Source organism: Macaca fascicularis, chromosome 7 (assembly GCF_037993035.2).
Source record: "Macaca fascicularis isolate 582-1 chromosome 7, T2T-MFA8v1.1".
In the NCBI taxonomy this organism is placed as follows: domain Eukaryota; kingdom Metazoa; phylum Chordata; class Mammalia; order Primates; family Cercopithecidae; genus Macaca; species Macaca fascicularis.
Genome location: NC_088381.1, coordinates 127,932,321 through 127,953,520, shown reverse-complemented (window position 1 = coordinate 127,953,520; position 21,200 = coordinate 127,932,321). Strand labels below are relative to the sequence as shown.

The window sequence follows — 21,200 nt, the reverse complement described above, 5'->3', positions numbered from 1 at the left end:
AATTATAGGCCAAATGTGTTACTCTTCCTTCTATGAAGAAACAGCTAAAAGATAAATTATTACTTCCCACAATTTAAACTTCTAGTTACAAACTTTTGAGTACCTACAAGGTGCTCAGTAATAATACTGCTCTCTCTAACCCAAAGGTTACAATCCAGTAAATATCATTTTCCCTTCAAATAATTGTTGTTGGTAGAAGCAATTCTGGAAGTCTTTCCATTTTCATTATTAAGCAAGAAACATAAAGTTAATTTATAAATAACCTAAATTAAACTCAAACTTGTCAAGAAAAACTAATTTCTGCTTGTTTAAAAATTAGACAAATTTTCAATAATAAATACAATGTATTCATCCATGTTCCTAAAAAATATTTTACAAAATCTGCAAGGAAATATACTAAAGTTTTACATTTCCAAGCATTACCACATTTTGTAATTCGAAAAACAGAAAACTTTATACCTGGCAAAGAAAACAAACTGGCCTATACACCTAAGTACTCAAAAGCATGATATGAAAGAACTTAATTTTCAGTTGCTCTGGATAAAAATCACTTGCTACTACTAGCGCAATTCTAAAAAGTATGCACATATGAAGTCTGTCTTACAGCCATCTGCTATCTGTTGAGGGTACCAGTAGGAATCCAGAGATGCAAAGATAGCTACCATTATAATCCTGAAAATACTCTATGGAATCTTAACTGAATGCTATTCCATGGATAAACAGCTAAATTCTGGAGTCTTTTGAAATACTTTTTTTTTTTTTAGAGACGGAGTTTCACTCTTGTTGCCCAGGCTGGAGTGCAATGGCATGACCTCAGCTCACTGCAACCTCTGCCTCTCGGGTTCAAGCGAATTCTCCTGCCTCAGCCTCCAGAGTAGCTGGGATTACAGGTATGGACCACCAGGCTCAGCTAATTTTGTATTTTTAGCAGAGACAGGGTTTCACCATGTTGACCAGGCTGGTCTTGAACTCCTGACCTCAGGCGATCTACCCGCCTTGTCCTCCCAAAGTGCTGGGAATACAGGCGTGAGCCACCGCACCCGGCGAAAGACTTTGGTGTTTAAACCGAAACATACATTTCATGCTTTGGTTTACAAGTTATATGGTAAGCACCCTCCTCCCCAACCAGTGAAAGGAAAGTCTACCCAAGTACTAGAAAAGAAAGACTGAAAAGGAACAAGCACATTAACATCTCTTTGGATCTATAAAATGGTATTCAAATTCAAGACTTTTGGAGGAACTTTTGGAGGGTTTTTGAATAAGAGTGTTCTATAAGATCACAGTGTAAGTTAAAGAGGAAAGAAAAACAACAAGTGGCTCAACAGTCAAAGACAGGTTTGTTTTGGAGAATAAACCTGAGAGAGGCTTCTGGCCAATTTCAGTCAGGAAAGCTCTCTCTTACAGACGAGGAGTATTTATTGGTGACAGAGCTTATTACAGGCTTGGAATGTTTCTACATGGGGGAGAAGCTTATGACAGTGTTGGAATGTCTCTGGTCGGAGGGGAGGTTATCTTGGGGCTGACATCTCTCCAGCCAGAGGGAAGGTCATGTCGGGGCTGGCATGTCTCTGGTCCAGGAGGGGTTTGGAATGTTTCTGGTCAGAGATGTTATGTATGATTTATGGTCATGCTGACCTTAGCTATAAGGCTAATGCCCTTTGGATTTTGGTGGATTTTGATCAAGGTGAAACTTAAAATGTTGGTCTTCGTCCAAGATGGCGATGCTCCTGCTCTGTCAATCCAGACCCTGTAGTTATAAAAAGGATGAGGGGCGGTGTGTTCTTTCTGGCTACTTCCTGTTGACAAGGGGATAGACAGTTTCTGAGTCTTGCATTGACTGCAGAAGTAACACCATCTGTAGATGTTCTTGGGTAGTTGTCTGTGAAATGGCCATGATTCTGTCAGTTAAAAATCTTTGAAAAAGGTTAACTAGGCAGGGTAAGAACATTAGTCCTAGGCATATTAGGAGAGGGCCCAGGAATGGGGTGACCCATGCTATGATTCTGCTCCCAAAGAATCTATTTGGTTGTTTTGGTATTCCCTTAGCTTTTTAGCCCTTTCTTTAAGTTTTTCAGCAGAGTCTCTTACTAGGCCTGATTGGTTGAGATAGAAACAACATTCCCTACCTAATGAGAGGCAGAGGCACATGTTTGGAAAGGCCCATGTATTATTTTTTGTTAGTAACCGTTATTCCTTCTATGAGGATAATAATTAAGCAAAATGCTACAGCAATTGAGATTCCCTGTCAGATATTCCACCCTGAGGGTGCTACAGTATATAGTCCTACTGCAAACAGTACAGTGAGTAAAGCAATTCCCACAAGGGTGGCGTAGTAAATAATTTCCATCATATTTAAGACGTTCCTTTGGGCTGTCAGGGGTTGCTTCCTCAGCTTACCAGGCTTCGACTCCAGTGTGATGTATCCAGGAGTTGATTCCTGTAAAAGATATTGTCTCAATTACCCTGGTTCCGTAGACTCACTAGACATGGGGGTGAAGGATTCCGGGCACCCTCAGCTATTAGTTGTCAGTGCCCAGCAGTGAAGAGATTTCTTCCTGTGATAGTTGGGGGGCTTAGAGGCAGCGCCTGATAAAACATCTAGTTTTCAGTTCATAGGGCTTTAAGAAAGCACAACTTATTTAGAAACTTGTAGCCAGAAAAATTAGAATTTAATTTAAACTGTAGAAAATAATAAAAATTGAAAAACATTAGGCAAGACTAGAATTTAACAACAGGTGTGCTACAGTTTTTGAAACATAATTTTCTCTCTCCAGTTTCCCATTTATTAAAAGCCAAGTCATGGCAGGACTGGCTTGCTTTATTATACTTGGCTTAATTATTTGGATACAGTACAGCAAGAACAATTATTTGTTACACAGGACTTTTTTTTTTGAAGTGGAATCTCGCTCTGTTGCCCAGGCTAGAGTACAGTGGCACCATCTCAGCTCACTGCAAACTCCGCCTCCTGGGTTCACGCCATTTTCCTGCCTCAGCCTCCTGAGTAGCTGGGACCACAGGCACCCGCCAGCACGCCTGGCAAATTTTTTGGATTTTTAGTAGACACGGGGTTTCACTGTGTTAGCAAGGATGGTCTCGATCTCCTGACCTCGTGATCCGCCCGCCTCAGCCACCTGTAAGTGCTGGGATTACAGGTGTGAGACACTGCGCCCGGCCAACATAGGCCTTTTAAATTGGTATTGATTTATCTGGCTCACCGCTTCATTTGGCCAACTCAGCCAAAATGCTTTGTGCTGGGAGCAAATAAATCACACCAAGGACCTATGTCCAAACAGTACAAGAGATATGGGGTAGATACCTGGAAAACGATGTGACCACACTATCATATTACAAGACATTGAATGGCATGCCACCCATTGGGTGCCAACGACCAGGTATTTATTGGCTAGCTCCAAATGGGACATATTGGCTATGTGGCACTAACTTATGGCCGTGGTTACCTCCAGAGTGGTTAGGACAATGTTCCCTAGGTTATGCTTGGGCACAAGGATAAGTAATTCAGACCCTGCCAAAACCAGCAAACCTTTTTCATTTACAATCTTGTTGGACACATTTGGTATTTCAATGGTATGACCACTTAGCTTGAATCTTTGTACCACAGATAGGTATTGAAGATGTTATATGGCATATAGAGGCTTTAATGAATTACACCCAAAAGGTCCTGAATGATAGCTGCATGAGTATCTCCTCGCTAAACAAGGAAGTCATGCTTATGAGGAAAGTTGTGCTGCAAAACTGTATGCCTTTAGATAGACTTACGGCAGCACAAGAGAGGACCTGCGCCATCATAAAAACGGAATGTTGCGTTTATACTCCAGATGAATTGAAGAACATAACCTGACTTATGACTGATATGAAAACCCAGAAAACCCAGATACCTGTTAGATCCAAAACCCTCGTTAATCAACTGGTTGAGTGGTGGGTTTGGATCCTGGGGAACTTGGTGGCAGAAGCTTATTGCTTATATTAGTAATATTAATTTGTGTTGTGTCCTGTTTCTGCTTACAGTGTTGTTATGGGATGTGCCTGTAAATATGTCAACTGAAAGGGCTAGGGTAATGATTCCCTAGAAAATTGCTCTAATTGAGAAGGCAGTAATATAGCCTGACCCAGCTTCCAGGTGTGATTTCCTTTTGTTGCTATAAATCTGGCCTACATATTTTTTCTTTTTTTCCCTTTCCTTTTTTACTTCCTTCCTCTCCCTGTTGTTTTTAATCTTCATGGGGCATGACTTCCTAGGAATGAGCCTTCCTAGAGACTGGGGACCTGAACTGCTAGGAATAAACCATCCTAGCAGTAAGAAAGCAGCTTGAAAAAGGGAGGAAAAACCAACCTGAGGCCAGGAACTCGTATTCCTTTTAAAATGCTTTTTCCAAAAGATTTTACAGAAAAAAGAAGGGAAATGTGAAAGGAAATTAAATTTTGGGACCCCAAACTCATTTAGCCAAAGGGAAGAAGTCAAGCTGGGAACTGGGTCATGCAAATCTGTCTCCCCCTTTGGTTTCTAAACAGGATGGCTACAAGATGGAAAGCTACACACTTCCCCTGTATTTTGCCCACAAGGAAATTCCCAGTGAGCTAAAATTTCATCATGGCAATGCCAATTGATAGCTTACAGGGGCAGTTACCCCGGCCCACCAGACGTAAATGCATATCTGATTGTTTCCCACCCCATTTTGTCTGTTATCTTACGTAAAATGCAGATTCCCCCCATTTTTTCCTCTGCCCCTTTTATGTCATCTTATGTAAAAAATGGAGATTCACTGAGCCAGACAAAGGCATAAACGACTATTTGCCCCTACCTACCTCTTATATGACAATTGTGTACTTCTCAATATCCTGCCCTTTCCCCTTTAAATTTGGACACCTCAAAATCATCTTCAGAGAAAGGCATAGACTTGTCTCCCGGGCACGTCCTTAACTTTGGCAAATAAATCCAAAATGATTGAGACTTGTCCCATCATTTTTCTTGACACCCACTACAAATTCAATTGGGTTGAAAAACTTTTCTTTTAAAATCAAGTATCAGGTGAAAGTCTGCTACTCACATGAATTACCAGAAAGAAATTAATTAATTTTACAAAAAAATCTGAGAACTAGTGATATTAAGTGACTTAACCAAGATACAACGTCAGTTAGTGGCAGAATGAGTTTTTAAATCATACCATGCTATTGCTGTTAGGTTTTCTTAAAAGGGAAGGTGGGGGTTAAAGAGAGATGGGGGTGGGGGGGCTCTACAGCAACACAGGTATATTGCAAAAACCTGCAGAGATGGGGGAGCAGCTTAACGCCAGAGCCTACCGCCCTTCACAGGCTGGGGACTTACAGGTATGGGCAGAAGGGGTCTGGGCTGTCTGGTTCACTGCCCGGCAGGATATTGATAAGATGTTCCTATGATCAGGTGGTTTGGCCCTTTTTTCCGGTTGCAGGGTATGATAGGGATGTTCCTTCAGTCGGGCCTTTGCTTAGCAGGGTATGATAAGGATGTTCTTGTGCACTGTGGTCAGGTGGTTAGGCAGGATGTTTCTCACAGCCCAAACTCCCGTGGAATGTGTTACTTTGACCAAGGTCTGCAAAATGGTGGGGGGAGTTACAAAATGGTGCAGTTTGGACTAACAACTGCCAAATGAAAGGGAATTTCATTTTGAAGCTAGAGAACTGGAAGGATAACTTGGGGGAAGAGGGTTCTTTGGAGAAAAGTGGGTCCAAGAGGAATCTACAAAGTGTAAAAATGGGAAACTTTTGATAGCTAAGCCAGCATGAGGGGATTGGTATCCAGTACCCTGTAACAAGTGAGAAAGTGTTTAAAAAACAAGGTCCTCACCACTGTGAAAGTGAAAACAACCTATAGGATGGAAGAAAATTTGTGCAAATCATATATATATACATATATGACTTACAACTGGACTATATAAAGAACTCTTACAATTTAATAACGAGAAGTCAAATAATCCAATCTTTAAAAAATGAGCAAAGGATCTGAATAGACATTTAACCAAAGATGATATACAAGCGGTTAATAAGCACAGAAAATATAAAATGATGCTCAACATCATTACTCATTAGAAAAACACAAGTTGAAACCATAATTAGGTACCATTTCAAATCCTCTTGACTGGCTACAATAAAAATGGCAGACAATAATAAGTATTGATGAGACTGTGGAGAAATCAGAACCCTCAAACATATCTGGCGGTTATGTAAAATGATACAGCTCCTTTGGAAAACAGTCTGGCAGTTCCTCAAAAGGCTAGAGTTACCATATAACCCAGTAATTCTACTCTCAGGTATACACCCAACAGAAATAAAAACATGTATGTATACACAAAAATCTGTACACAAAACATTCATAGAAGAAATATTACTAACAGCCAAAAAAATGAAAACGACCCAAATGTTCATCAATGAATGGATAAAATGTGATATATCCACACAATGGAATTAGGCTATAAAAAGGAATGACGTACTCATACATTCTACAACATGGCTGAACCTTGAAAACACACTAAGTGAAAGCCCGTTACAAAAGGCCACATATTGTATTATCCTATCTTTGTGAAATGTCCAAAATAAGCAAATTTATGGGGACGGAAAATAGATTAGTAATTGCTTATGGCTGGTGGGGTAAGGTTAATGGGGGAGGTGGTGACTGCTGAGGGTAAAGAGTTTCTTTTTGGGGTGATGCAAATGTTCTAAACTTGACTGTGGTAAGGGTTGCACAATTCTGTAAATGGGTGAACTCTACTGAATGTAAATTACATCTCAATAAAGCTCTTAAAAAGGAAAAAGAAAAGGTTCCCCGATTGGTATTTTCCACAGCAGTTAATAATTAGAAGGCAGCTCTTTAAGTAGGAAATTTAGGAGTAGCCAACAGATGCTCCAAACAGTTAAATTTGTAAAAAGGCAACATCTGAACTGGATGCTATGCTAAAGGTTTGGGGATCTGGCGTGAGTGGCGGTGGATACCAAATAACATGAAGGACAGTCTTTGCCCTAACTGCAGGAATGATTTAATGAAGAAAACAAACACCTAAAAATAGTAAAAAATGAGTAAGTGAAAAATGATGGATACGAAGCAGATAACCAATGCAGCGGCATGAAAAACAACTTTCGATTCACTGGAGTAAATTCTGGTCCTGGACAGACAGGAGGTTGTGGGGACAGAGATCGAGATCAGTGGGGGAAGGAGCGCTTCACGTTCAGGGGCCCAAGAGTTGAACAATTCGGACAAAAGAGGTTTAGCTGGAGATAAGGCGTGAGAGTACAGTTCTATCTAAGGGACACAGCTCCGGGTGTGCCATTTTCCATTTCGTACGAGTCTCTTAGAAACAAAATGCTACAAATTCAACAGACTAAAGTAGACTTTCAAAGTAAAGTTAAAATCACACTGAATTACTATCTCTAATGACTGAGTTCATTAAGCGCAATAATTGCACTTACAGGTTTTGAAACTAAAAAGGAAAAATGTGTTTCTTGTGGCAATGAATACTCCAAGAACAACTTGGCTCTCCGCACAGGCTTGGACATTAAAGCGCCGAAGAAGTCCCAAGGTGGACATCGGACAACGAACGTACCTCAAGTCAACCGAGGGAAGCGAAGACGCGAAGGCATCCCGGGGACTGCATTTTTGCAGGTAAACCCGGGCTAGGCGCTCCCGCCGGGAGGTTGGCTATTGCCCGAATGCGGAGGCAGAAAAGCTGCGGCGTCCCAACAACAAGCTCACCGTGGCCCCGCCCGGGCCAGCTCTCGGTTTCCATGGCTAACGTCAACTCCGGCGACCGCCACCCGGAGCTGAACAGAGCGCGTGCGCGCTCAGGACCTGGCCGGCGCCCGGCTGGCCTCGCTGCCCCGGTCTATGCTCGCTCCGGGGGCGGGCCCTGCCGTACAGCAGGCTTGGCCTAAAGGAAGCAGGGAAATAGCGCGCTTCGTTCGCGCCAAGCTTAGGCCAACATTTGCCTGGCCAGGGACGACGTGAGTCGCTCATGCTCTGGTCTGGCACTGGGCCTAGGAGAAGCACCAGCGGCGAGAGCGGGGACGCCCTGAACTTTCCACTGGGCCGGGCCTTTACGCAGGAGCGTCGTTGCCCTGGTGACGTGACGTCCTTCCTCAGGATTGTGCGCCGGGGTCGGAGAACAGAAGTGCAACCGCCATTTTGCGCATCAATTCCCCAGAGGTTGGGTCAGGTTGTCTTAACGCAAGCAGAGGGGTGTGGCAGGGCTCCAACCGCTCGGGGTCCCGCGACTTCCATTAATGAATTCGCACACTGGCCCTCACCACTCAACACACCGACGGTAATGAATGTTTTTTGAGTGATACTACATGCAACCTATTCGGCTTGGACGATTGGGGGACTGCATATACGTGATCGCTATCGCTTCAGTTTGTGGCCGCGTCTTAAAATACAAGGAACCAACATGTCCATCATAGAAACGTGTTATTAAGATATTAGTAAAACAAGGCAGAGTTCCGGCGTTCCAATTAAAAGGCCGTGGCTGATTCTTATTAGTGTGGCGGGAATCTTTACAGCCTGGCCGCAAAGACCCCAATTAAGGCTAGTTAAAAAGTTATCCCTATATCCAGGGCTCACCTCCCCCATTCTCCACGAAATATGAGCCCCCTCCCCCCCACCAAGTTCTGGAAACGTTCCAGATTGCCAATTGGGAGTCCTCAACACGGCCCCGGAGAGCATTAACAATAATTGGTCTCAGCTGATTTAGAGGCTCGTGTAAGGGAACTTTGAAGCTAACTTGTCGGTATCAAGGTACCCGCAACTCCCCCATGTGATTGGTTAGATACTGTAGCAAGTTCTGCACACTTCAGAGTCCCAAGATGACTTGTGGACTGTGTTGTTTGGATCCCCATTCCTCAAAACTATAAACGAGGCCTTAATTTTTTTTTTTTTTTTTTTAGTTCTTGGCTCTTGGCTATCCTGGAAATGATGACTTTGTATTTAAGTATTTAGGTTTTCAGTTCATAATAGAAAAATAATTACTGTGTGAATATTAAAAGAAAGCCAAAGTTGTATTTATTTATTTATTTTTAAGATATTCTGTTCAGAGGAAAAGTGTAGTTTGTTGAAAGCGTGTGGAAGAAAACCCGGGATATACATATACTTGTCTTCAAGGACTTAATTTGCAGGTAGACCCTTTCGTAGTTTGGTGTCTTCACGATTTGATAGAATATGGGAAAATGTGCTGTTGGTCCATCCTAAGTTTTTCTCATTGAAGCTCACTTATTGCGGGTCAGAGTACCACATTAAGCATCTTGGAAGCACCAGTTACCGCTAAGAAGTCTGTTTCATATGGTTAAGAGTAGAGGCTCCAGAGTCAGGAACTCTGGGTTGAAACCCTGGCACCACTGCTCACTACTTGTGTGATCTTGAGGTTATGTAATTTCTCTAGTGCTCGGTTTCCGCATATCTTGTAAAATAAGGCAAACAATAGAACTTAACCCACAGAGAGTTATGTCATTGGATTAAATCAAATAATTGTAAATTGCTTAGCAGAGTAAATGGCACAGCATAAATGCTTAGTAAGGATGAGCTATTATCTTTATGTAGAGGGTGTATTTATGCTTGTTCTTCTCATGGCCTTTACGTATGACCCAATCAGAATTAACATGTTTATTGTTGAAATATCTGCTGTTTTTCAAATATATTTGAACATCACACTTTCTTAGAATAAAATTAGTAGAGCATATGGTACAAGCCCTTTGGTTAGCTGTGTATAAAATATTCATTCAGCATTTATTGAAATAGTGAAGGGAATAGTGGTTCCTATTTGTCAGGAACTACACTAATTGCTGTAGAAAGTCAAATAAAACATGATCCTTAAGGAATTTATCAAAAGGTAACTTGGACATCAAGGATATAACTTGAACAACAGGACATCAGTAATTACAGTGTGTGTGATAAACAGGTATGCGCTGAAGTTCAGAAACAAAGTGGGACACATAATTCTGGGGAAATTAAGGATAGTTGCAATCCGGTTTTAAAGGGTGAGTAGACAGCTGGGCCAGGTGTGGTGGCTCATGCCTGCAATCCTAGCACTTTGGGAGGCTGAGGTAGGAGGATCGCTTGAGCCTAGGAGTTCGAGGCCAGCCTGGGCAACATGATGAAACCCTGTCTCTACAAAAGATACAAAAAATTAGCTGGATGTGGTTGTGTGCGCCTGTGGTCCCAGCTACTCTGAGGCTGAGGTAAGAGGTTGTTGCAGTGAGCCGAAATCACCCCACTGCACTCCAATCTGGACAACAGAGTGAGATCTTGTCTCAAAAAAAAAAACAAGAAAAAAAAAGAGTTAGCTGGGAGAAGAGATATTCCAGGTAGAGGAACATTTATTCTTTAATTCATTTAACACATTTAGAGCATACATAGAATCAGTACTTTGTGTACCTCGTTTAATCTTAACCTCATGAGGTAGCTTATTATTATTTCAAATGTAAGGAATCTGAGCTTGAGAAAAGTAAAATAAGTGATGACATCTGGAGTTGAGTCCATATCTGTATGTCTTCAGAGTTCATATATTTTTCCTGCCCTGCGATTCACATAAAATGAAACAAATTGTGAAAAATCTGGAACTGCTGCTTCAGCCAGAGAAGATGTTTAGTCAGGCATTATCATGACATACATGTTATTGTGTAATGGTAATGCCCGTTTTCAGTTCATACCCAAGTTACTTCTCTTGCTAAAAAATAAAACAAAAACAAAACCCACCCCATAAACCCTCACTCTGCCCTGTTCCCAGAGACCACTGGCCAGAAGTCTCTGAAAATAATCAGAGCTGCAGCACTAAGTATGGGCTAAAGGGGAGGCAAAATCAGGCCCACAGTTCCGGGTGTCTTTAAAGAAGCACAGGAGGAATAATAGCTTTGGGAAGAAAGATAATGAATCTACTTTGAGACCTGTGTGTAAGGGATTGATGGGATATGCAGGTGCCTATGACCAGTTGGAAATACAGAATAGGACCTATATTACATATTGACCTTGGGAGAGAAGTTAAGACATAGAATATTCTATAATTTTTTTTTAAAAAAAAAGATAGTTGCAGTAATAAGATTGGAAAAGAATTCCAAAGTTTATATCTTAATGGGACAAGAAGAAAACTGAAGAAGAAAAGGACTATAAAATAAAAAGACTGACTTGTTATATGGCTTATTGAAAGTCACTGTATCATAGATCATGATATGCATCAAAGATCATGTGAAAGGGCATGTGGTGGGTAGAAATTTTAGAGTGTCTCAGCATGTTCGTGAGATTTGGGTTGGGCAAGTTATGAGTTATGAGAATATTGAAGACAGGAAGTACCCAATGGTTAATTACAATGTTTTATATTGAAATTTCCTTTAATATAGAAACTTTCATATCCCATAAACATTCATAAATAGAACCATCAAATAAACAATATATAATGTAATCATAGCTTTGCCATTGGTTGGTCTCAAGCTTTACTCTAAGATACAATATGTGTCTTTTAAATTCCAGTACTCAAAAATTTACAGTAATTACTGATGGGGAGTGTATGATAAAGATAGTTTCAAATTTTGGTTATTATAAAGAATTTTTAGTTTTCCTATATAACTGTTAAATTTCACTATTATTCCACATCAATAACTTCACAGATGAGACTTCATTTTAGAGGTGTTCCAGTGGATATTATTTTGGAACATTGTAACTACTGGAAACTTATTTTGGATAATCGTTTAAAAAAACACAGGTGTTTAAGAAAGAACACAGTAGAATTATTAGTGGACTGGAAATCAGTAAATTGGAATATTTAAAAAGCAAGACTTTAATTTTTTAAATTATATGACAATTTGTAAAAATTTTAACTTCACCGAAAGATCAAATTTTAATGGTAACAAAACTGTAAATATCTGTCATGCCGGACCCCATTCACTTCAGTATGGATGGCACCAGGTTCAAGAGGCCAAATAGAGACCCAGAGCCAGCAAATGAGATACTGGGTTTGTTGAAGGGAACTTATGTACAGAGCAGTACAGTGGCAGTGGGCTAGACAGGAGAAGTGCCACCATGTGCAGAAAGCATGCAGTTTAGATAGTGCTTGCACTTAACACCCTCCCCCTAGCAACCTCCATCTGGCAACCTTCATTTGACCCAAAACAAAGGACCTCAATCTTCTGTAAGGCCCACGTTCCACAGGATGGGATGGGGCTCAGATGTTCTCATAGATAAGGATGAATCTCTGGGTTGGCCATGATGGGAAGACGGAACCTACATTGAGGTGTGTCTGCCATACAGGGTCATTCTCAGGATATGTTTATGTTTTGCTGTCTGGTGTGTCTGCCATACACCATCCACAGGCATACTTAACAATTTGATTCTACAAAAATTAAATTACACACATCTGAATTAAGTATAATCATTCTCCTTTATTTTTGCAAACATTATTGATAGTTGATGATGCAGATTTCATAGTCTTTCTCCCAGCATTTTACACTAGATTGGAGCATCAGTTAACTTACTGACAGTAACCAAGGATATGATGCCTTATTAATTTCTAAAGCTATAACTGAAGTTAGCAACCTCAAGTAGATGCCCCTTTCCTGGCATTTGCCTGCCAAGTTCTCCATTTATAAATGTACTAACCATTTAGAATTTTGTGAATATTATCTTCACTTTCCTTTTGAATGAATATGTAAATGGAAGTGCCATGTGCAAGTTAACTGAGAGAATTTTTACTGAGTAGGAAAGTTATGATTACATAAGAGTAGGGGGGAAAAGTTAGGTGTAATTTGCCTAATGTTGGAGGAAAGCCTGTTGACCCCTCTGCAATCTTTCCAGCCTCATTATACTGTTGAGTGGAAAAGTCCACATTTGTTACAATTACTTCCTGCAGTTTACATTGTGATGCTCTCTTTAGGTTAATATATTTTAAAACACAAAAACTAGAGGTTACTCATATTAAATAATTATTTATGGGAAATGAAACCACATTTAGCAAATACAGTTTATGCATAAAATAACAAAAACCAGTTTTGGTGGGATGGTAGATTAGAGGTACATTTTTGAAACTTAGCTTGGCTGTGTTTAACAAAATTTAAAACGCAGTTCCCTTGACACAGAATTTCATTTAAATGTATTGAACCTATTCCTTATTGAAGACTGTTCAGTGTTTTTGCTATTACAGGTGTTTGTACTAGAAAATTTGTAATATCAAAAAAGCACAAAACAGTCTTCAATAGGGGACTGATTATGTAAAAAGATTATGTAAAAAGGAGATATATTGGCATGTACATCTATGCAAAGATGTCCAACTTACATTAATTAAAACAATTAAAAATTATGATTTTGCATGGTATGATTTTATGTTAAACTGGATGTAAGCATGAGCATGTTTTATATATGCATATTTCTGAAGGACATATAAGAAACAACAGACCTTAACCTCAAGAGATTAACTGGGATTTGACTGGAGGGGGAACTTTCACATTTTACCTTATACTCTTTTGTGCTGTTAATACATTTTTAAATAATATATATTATTTTATAATCTTTAAATAATAAAAAAATTAAAAACAAAAGCATTAAATTGGCTGCAGTACTCCTACCCTCCAAAAAACTCACCAAGCCGTTAAGTGATTTAGCCACTGTATAACCAGTATAGAGGTGTAGTGGATTTTTGTTTTTATAATAGTACCTTTATCCAGAATATATTTGGAAAAATTGTTGTTTTTCTGAATAAAGAAATTAAAGTATTGATGCTTTCATAGGAAGAGAAGTGCCATATTATTTTTTAAAGTTGTATTACAGTTGAAAATTACTGTAATTTATTTGGTATATTGGTAAATTTTGAGCTTTGATAATCAGACAGTGGGATACTAGACCACTGTAGTATTAGATTAATAGGTCATCTTTTGAAATCTTTAAAATTAGTTCATTTTATATAGTAAATGAGAACATTTACTGAATTTATGTATACATTCTGAAGCTTGTTTGATTTTTTCAAATGTCTGTAAAATATAAATTTTAGCATATGTGTTGAGATATATTTGTGTATATATACAGATATGTATATCTATAAAAATTTGTACAAATGTGAAGTATATGTTATATATAACATGCAAAATAAAATATACTCTATTTTGTTGAATCAGCAATGACTAAGTATTACTGTAGGAAATTTTTAGATGTGGTTTCTTTTTAACAGTATAGTTTTGAAGTGTAATCATTTTAATAACATTTATGCTGGTACTTTAAAATATTTTTATTTTACCAGAGCTGTGTTTTAGACTCTTAGTTTAAATTAAAACCAATATATAGAAATAAATATTAGAATAATTATTAATCCCATGGAATTTAAAAAATTCTGTTATTTATGAATTCCAAGCCAAATATCTGATTCATGTTTTTATTACATATCAGTTTTACTCCTATAAGACTTTGTAATTGGTAGAAAATTCATACACATTTAAAGAGCAGTATGCACAAAAGAGATGCATATACTAGTAGAGATAACCATGTAGTAAGAAACAATGGATGTTTTTGTGACTTTTATATAAAACTAGCCTATGGATCATTTTCCCTGTGAACTTTTTCCCTGATAATTTTTCTCCTGACATCATAATAATGAAAATAATAAAATTTTAGAGGCAAGCTTTAAGAGCATGTACGCCCTGCCTAATACAGCTAATAAAACCAAAAAATTTACCCATACTATGTACTGCAAAAATTCAATGACAGTTTTTTTATTTTGAGTGGTCAAATTCGTGTAGAAGCATACACCCTGAATTGCACAATTCAGTATCCCTGGGCAACTTGTTTCTGTATCATTCATATTCCCAAATGTACTCTGGGCTATAAGAGTGGGCTGTGAAAACCTAAAAGTTATATTTACTCTTATGAAAAGACTTCCTTTTTTTATGTTTGCCTTCTTTCCCCATGTACAAATTCTTTAAAAATACAGTACATCTTAAAAGACTAACCTGAATATAGTGTGGACTCTTCTAGAATTTTTATTCCACTTTCTTCTGATGCACAGAATGAATAGTATTTGCTTTATGAGTCAGTAAACAATCTTTAAGAACAAGGAAGGCCTGAAGCCCATTTCCCCTCCTTTTGATTATATCCAAATACCCCATCCACTGATGCCTACTTAAGAACACTCTGAAATATGTTGTCCTCTTTGCATGATCTCCATTTACTAGACCAGTTATTTTCCTCATTCCTCGTCAAAGCATGAACTCAATAACTGATTAAGAAAACAGTGTTCTTAGTGTGAAAGAAAAAGATAATGATGTTCATAAGGTGATGGAAAGCATATTTAACAAGAAATAATGAGATCTGAATTACCATTTGAGCTCTGCAAGAAACTTGATAATTTTCTTTTGGGCAAGTCAGTCTCTAGGTTTCCTTTTCTCCTCAGTGATATTAAGGATCGGTCTGTCTCTAAATTTTCGTATAACTGTATATTTCTACTTCTATATTATTTTTCTGTTAGTTTTATCATGCTATTGGTGGAAATAAAGATAGTCTATACAATTTTATTTTTTATGCAAATACATTTTTAGAAGTGCATAAATTTTTAAAATAACATACTTAAACATAAGAGTGAGCTTTATGCTAAGCAGACCTAAACAAAACATGACTATCATTAGAAAACTAACTCTCTTTACTTCAGTATTGACCGCTTTTCTTGGGACAGTGATTTCTGTGAATATTAGCATCAGGTAATGTGTCACCTTAATCAGTATTCATTAAGTACCAACAGTTTACCTTCTGAGGGCTCTTTCTTTAAGGTCAGTTAAGTAAAAATGTTAAAGCCAGTTATTATGAGGATTTCTGCCATGTAATAGTCAAATTATTTTATACTTTGCCTCTTTTTGATTAAAAGTAGTAGTCAAAGATGTCGAAGCCCTCAAAGGTGATTTTGAACATGAAGTGCTGGAGCTACCCAGGCAGCAATCAGAAACAATTAGGAAAAATGTACCAAATGCTTCATTCTTTCTCTAGGCTGCATGGCAAATTACATTTAATATTTCAGGCTTGTTGCATTTTAAAATAAGGCCTCCAACTAAGCAATTTTCAAGACAACTCCAATCAAAAGATATTTCTTAAAATTTTCTTATTGCTATAGAAATGAAAAGAGTGATTGTCTATGTTGATTAGCCTTGAAGATTGCTTTGGGAAAAATTTGATAATTCTAGTACCATTACCATTATAATTTACAGTCTGTAAAGAATTGAATACTACATTGACTACCAGGATAGTTTAAGGCTTCCTTTTTATCTCCTAATTTTATTCTACTACCTTAACATAAAGAAATCCTTGTAATATGTATTTAATGCATATATAATTTATTTTTATCATGATTCTTGAAAATTATTCTCAATTAGATCAAACAAAAATCAGCCATAGAGCATAATAAATATGCCTGAAATATTTATTGATGCCTACTATGTGCCAAATTTTGTGCTAATCAACTTGGCAGATAGAGATGAAAAAGAAAGATTTAACTTCAAAGAGCTTTCAGTTTAATGGGTAGGAAATTCACAATAAAAAGAAACGAACAAAATAAGAAAAATTTAGAGCCAATTGCATTTCAGTTATGATGAGTTGTGTATGGTTGATACAATTTCATTTTCTTATGCCAAATGCTAAATAGAGGTTACAGTTACCTGATATGGCAAAACCTGGCAAGTTAGAAAAGTGCTCCCATAATAATGCTTTTATGCTTAGAAAGAAAAATTATAATGGAATGAAATTACATTACACTTGGCAATGTATAGAAAAATGTTTAAATACCAAGAAAGACCTTTATTCTGGCAAGGAGATTCATTTCTTATGGACTTCTGATTCAAAGACCAAGTTTTTAATTATTTTAAATAGTTTTAAAATAGCTAAAATGTACCAGCTGTCTTAAACTAGAAAACAAAATAAGATTCAGTGATAGTGAGGATTCAGTAACATGGCATTCTCATTTATTCACTCATGAACTCAATTAGTGAACATTTATTGTGTGTTTACTAGGTGATAGACAATTTGTTAGAGGACTAGTGATGAAAGAGTACCAGTACCTCTTGTTATGGGCCCCACTGGTGAGAGTGCTGAAGTAATACACATCTATATGATCACTTTGAAAATGAATGTATTCATATTTATCAGCAACTCTAAAAATGTGCATACTTTTAACTAATACTTTTCTGTGCAAAGGATTCAAAAGAAGTAAAGATTTATGTACATATGTATTGCATGTTTCCAATATTAGAAAATTGGAAGCAACTTGAATGTTCTATAGTTCAATGATTAAGAAAATTATAGTATTTCCCCTTGGTTGACTATAACATAAACATTAGGATGATAATGATAATGGCTTTGTAATGCCATGGAAAATGCTTAGATACATAATATGAAGAAAATCAAAATTTTATAAACTATTAAAATTCTATGAAAATATACAAATGACAAAACTTGGAATTTTACAAAATGATAGTTGTATTTGCATGGAGGTGTTCCAGATGATCATCTCATTGTGTTTTTGAAATATCATGTACTATTTAACAATGGTTAATAAAATATTTTAATGTATAAAAGTCCCGAATGGCATACAACCTTTATGCATTGCTGATGAGAATGTAAAGTGGTGTAGCTGCTGTGGAAAACAATATGATGGCTTCTCAAAAACTTAAACATAAAATTACCGTATGATCCAGCAGTTCCACTTCTAAGATATCCAAAAGAATTAAAAGCAGGAACTCTAATAGATACTCATATACCCATGTTCATAGCAGCATTATTCACAATAGCCAAGAGGCAGAAGTAAACCAAGTATTCATTAACAGGTGAATGGATATGCAAAATGTATATACATACAATGGAATATTATTTAGCCTTAATAAGGAAGGAAGTTCTGACACGTGTTGCAACATCGATGATAAACATGTTTTTTTTTTTTGTTTTTTTTTTTTTGAGACAGGGTCTTGCTCTGTTGTCCAGGCTGGAGTGCAATGGTGGGATGCTCACTGCAGCCTCAACCTCCTGGGCTCAAGCAGTCCTCCCACCACAGCTTTCCAAAGGCCTGGTGTTATAGGCATGAGCCACTGTGCTCAGCCCTGGATGAACCTTGACAACATTATTCTAAGTGAAATAAGGTATTCACAAAATTATTGTACAAATATTGTATGATTACACTTATATGATGTATCTAGAGTAGTCAAATACATAAAGACGGAAATTAAAATGGTGGTTTCCAGGGACTTGGGGGAGGAAGGATGGGGAGTTATTGTTTGATGGGTACAGAATCTCAGTTTTGCAAGATAAAAAGAGGCCTGGAGATGGGTAATAGTGATGGTTGCATATCAATGTGAATGTACTAAATGCCACTAAACTGTGCACTTAAAAATAGTTAAGATGGTAAATTTTATGTGTATTTTACAACAATTTGAAAAATAAAGGTTAAAATGGTAGATTTTATGTTTAGTGTATTTTGCTATAATAATAAAAAATTTTTAAAGTAGTTCAGAAGCTGTGGATGGATTTCTATATATGTATCAGAAGTTGAAAAGGGGACAATTTATAGAGTAAGAGTATAATAATAGTACAATGAAAAAAAAAAGAAATGCATAAAGCAGTTTCAAAAAGAATTCCGAAGATAAATATCACCAAATTATATTCTGTGTTAAACTGAAATGCGTGATTTGAAATGTTTTGCGCAAGTATTTCTCCTGCCTTTTTTTGTCTAAGCTCATGACTATAGGTGGTAGTAGAAAATGTATTGTTAGACTAAAATGAACTTTGAATGTTGTCACAATTTTAGAGGTGAAAGAGATGCTTGCTATATTAGAGTTCTCTAGAGGGCCAGGACTAATAGGATAGATGTATATATAAAGCAGAGTTTATTAAGGAGTATTGACTCACAAGATCACAAGGTGAAATCCCACAATAGGCCATCTGCAAGCTGAGGGGCAAGGAAGCCAGTCCAAGTCCCAAAACCTCAAAAGTAGGGAAGCCGACAGTGCAGTCTTCAGTCTGTGGCCAAAGGTGTAAGTCTAAGAGTCCAAAAGCTGAAGAACTTGGAGTCCAATGTTTGAGGGCAGGAAGCATCCAGCACAGGAGAGAGACAAAGGCAGGAAGACTCCACCAGTCTAGCCACACTGGCAGCTTATTAGATGGTGGCCATCCAGATTGAGGGTGAGTCTACCTCTCCCAGTCCACTGATTCAAATGTTAATCTCCTTTGGCAACACCCTCCTGGAAACACCCAAGAACAATACTTTGCATCCTTCAATCCAATTAAGTTGACAGTATTAACCACCACACTTGCTTTAGAGGTAAGACACCACAGGTTCAGATAAATTAAGATTATATGGATATGTAGTGAGAGATCTGTCTAGAATGGATCCTTTGATTTTTATTACAGTATTATTTACACTTTGTATTAAGCAGGCTAGATTCTAATCTTTTAAAAAATAATGAAACATTCAATTATTTCTTCTCTATTAGGAAATTCCTATATTTTTTAATTTAAAAAATTTATTTCAATAGTTTTGGGGGTAAAGGTAGTTTTGTTACATGGATAAGTTCTTTAGTGGTAAAGGAAATTCTTAAACATGAATTTCCTGTGGTATAGTTTACAGCTATGTCTTTTACTCATGCTTTTGATGTTTTTTATATTCTCAAGGAATTGTTAACTTCACAGCTGTCTTCTCAAAGCATTGTTCCTTTGATTCTAAGAGAGGTTGCATTGTCTTAGCTTTTAAAAATAATCTACATTATGAATTGTTGTTCAAATATCTTTCCTATCCCACTCTTATCTTGAACTATATTTCTTCAAATATTTGCAACTGTGGGACTCAAAAAAATGATACTGCCCTTATTATCTCCTAGATCTTATGCATTGCATAAAGTCAGACTACTTGGTTGCAAGTGACCGAAATTCAACTCCTCCAAAAAGGATTTATTGGTTCATGTAATTGGAAAGTGCAAGAGTGCATCTTAAGGCAAGAGTGCATCTGGAAACTCAAATACTGCTGTCAAGACTGTCTCTCCAACTCTTTGTTTGCATTGCTTTATTCTTCTAGAGTCTCTCCTAGTGGCAGACAAATGGCTGCCAGACAAACTCAAATCTCCCAGTTAAGCAATCGCAATGGAGGAAATAAACCAAATAACTCTCTACCGATGTCCATATCTCAATTTCAGGTTCTGTGTTCATGCTCCTATGATTAGCAGCCCCAGCACTAATGCATAGAGGAGATATTTCCCAAAGGATTCTGAAGAAAGGGGGGTGGGAACATTAGGCAGAAAAGAAGAACAATTCCCATAGTCTATTATACCAATGTTTCCCCACTTCATAGTGAAACAACTTTTTAAAAACTTCTGGATACATTACAAATTAATGTTTCTGTCCATTTAAAATCATTTAATGTACTACATGTTTGTCTCTTTTTAGCTGTGCAGCATTTGAATCCCTGTCCTTTCTGGAATTTGCCACTGTGAGAGTCTTAGTGGGAAGGCAGGCCACATCCCCCATCACAGATGTTAAAAAATACATATGCTTTTATTTATTTTTTTGCTGTGAAGGTATTATTATTGTTATATTCTTTATTATACTTTAGTTCTGGTGCAGGTTTGTTACATAGGTATACATGTGCCATGGTGGTTTGCTGCACCCGTCAATCCATCATCTACATTAGATATTTCTCCTAATGCTATCCCTTGCCCACCACCCCACAACAGGCCCCAGTGTGTGATGCTTCCCTCCCTGTGTCCATGTGTTCTTATTATTCAGTGCCAACTTATGAGTGAGAAAATATGGTGTTTGGTTTTCTGTTCCTGTGTAAGTTTGCTGAGAAGGATGGTTTCCAGTTTCATCCATGTCTCTGCAAAGGACATGAACTCATCCTTTTTTAAGACTGCATAGTATTCCATGGTATACATGTGCCACATTTTCTTTATCAAGTCTGTCAGTGATGGACATTTGGGTTGGTTCCAAGTCTTTGCTATTGTGAACAGTGCTGCAGTAAACATACATGTGCACATGTCTTTATAACAGAATGATTTATAATCCTTTGGGAATATACCCAGTAATGGGATTGCTGGGTCAAATGGTATTTCTGGTTCTAGATCCTTGAAGAATTGCCACACTGTCTTCCACAATGGTTTAACTAATTTACTCTCCCACCAAAAGTGTAAAAGCATTCTTATTTCTCCACATCCTCTCGAGCATC

At 37.6% G+C, this 21,200-nt stretch overlaps 1 protein-coding gene and 1 long non-coding RNA gene across 18 annotated transcripts in view; one reads left to right on the top strand and one right to left on the bottom strand.

Annotated features, from left to right (window-relative positions):
* Nucleotides 1-7,805, bottom strand: part of PCNX4 (pecanex 4) — a 43,656-nt gene extending 35,851 nt beyond the window's left edge. For 10 of the 17 annotated variants that reach the window (XR_012415838.1, XR_012415837.1, XR_012415833.1 and 7 more), the window contains exon 1: nucleotides 7,593-7,805. The gene's annotated coding sequence lies outside the window, so the exon portion shown is untranslated. Of the gene's footprint in view, nucleotides 1-2,397; nucleotides 2,438-7,592 lie in introns of all 17 variants that reach the window. The other 7 variants (XR_012415836.1, XR_012415835.1, XM_073997476.1 and 4 more) reach the window with 1 other exon arrangement.
* Nucleotides 7,806-8,172: 367 nt separating this feature from the next.
* LOC135971990 (uncharacterized) lies at nucleotides 8,173-20,537 on the top strand. The gene is made up of 3 exons (XR_010588503.2): nucleotides 8,173-8,309; nucleotides 17,952-18,126; nucleotides 19,861-20,537. It is a non-coding gene; the product is annotated as an uncharacterized lncRNA (long non-coding RNA).
* The last annotated feature ends 663 nt before the right edge of the window (nucleotides 20,538-21,200 follow it).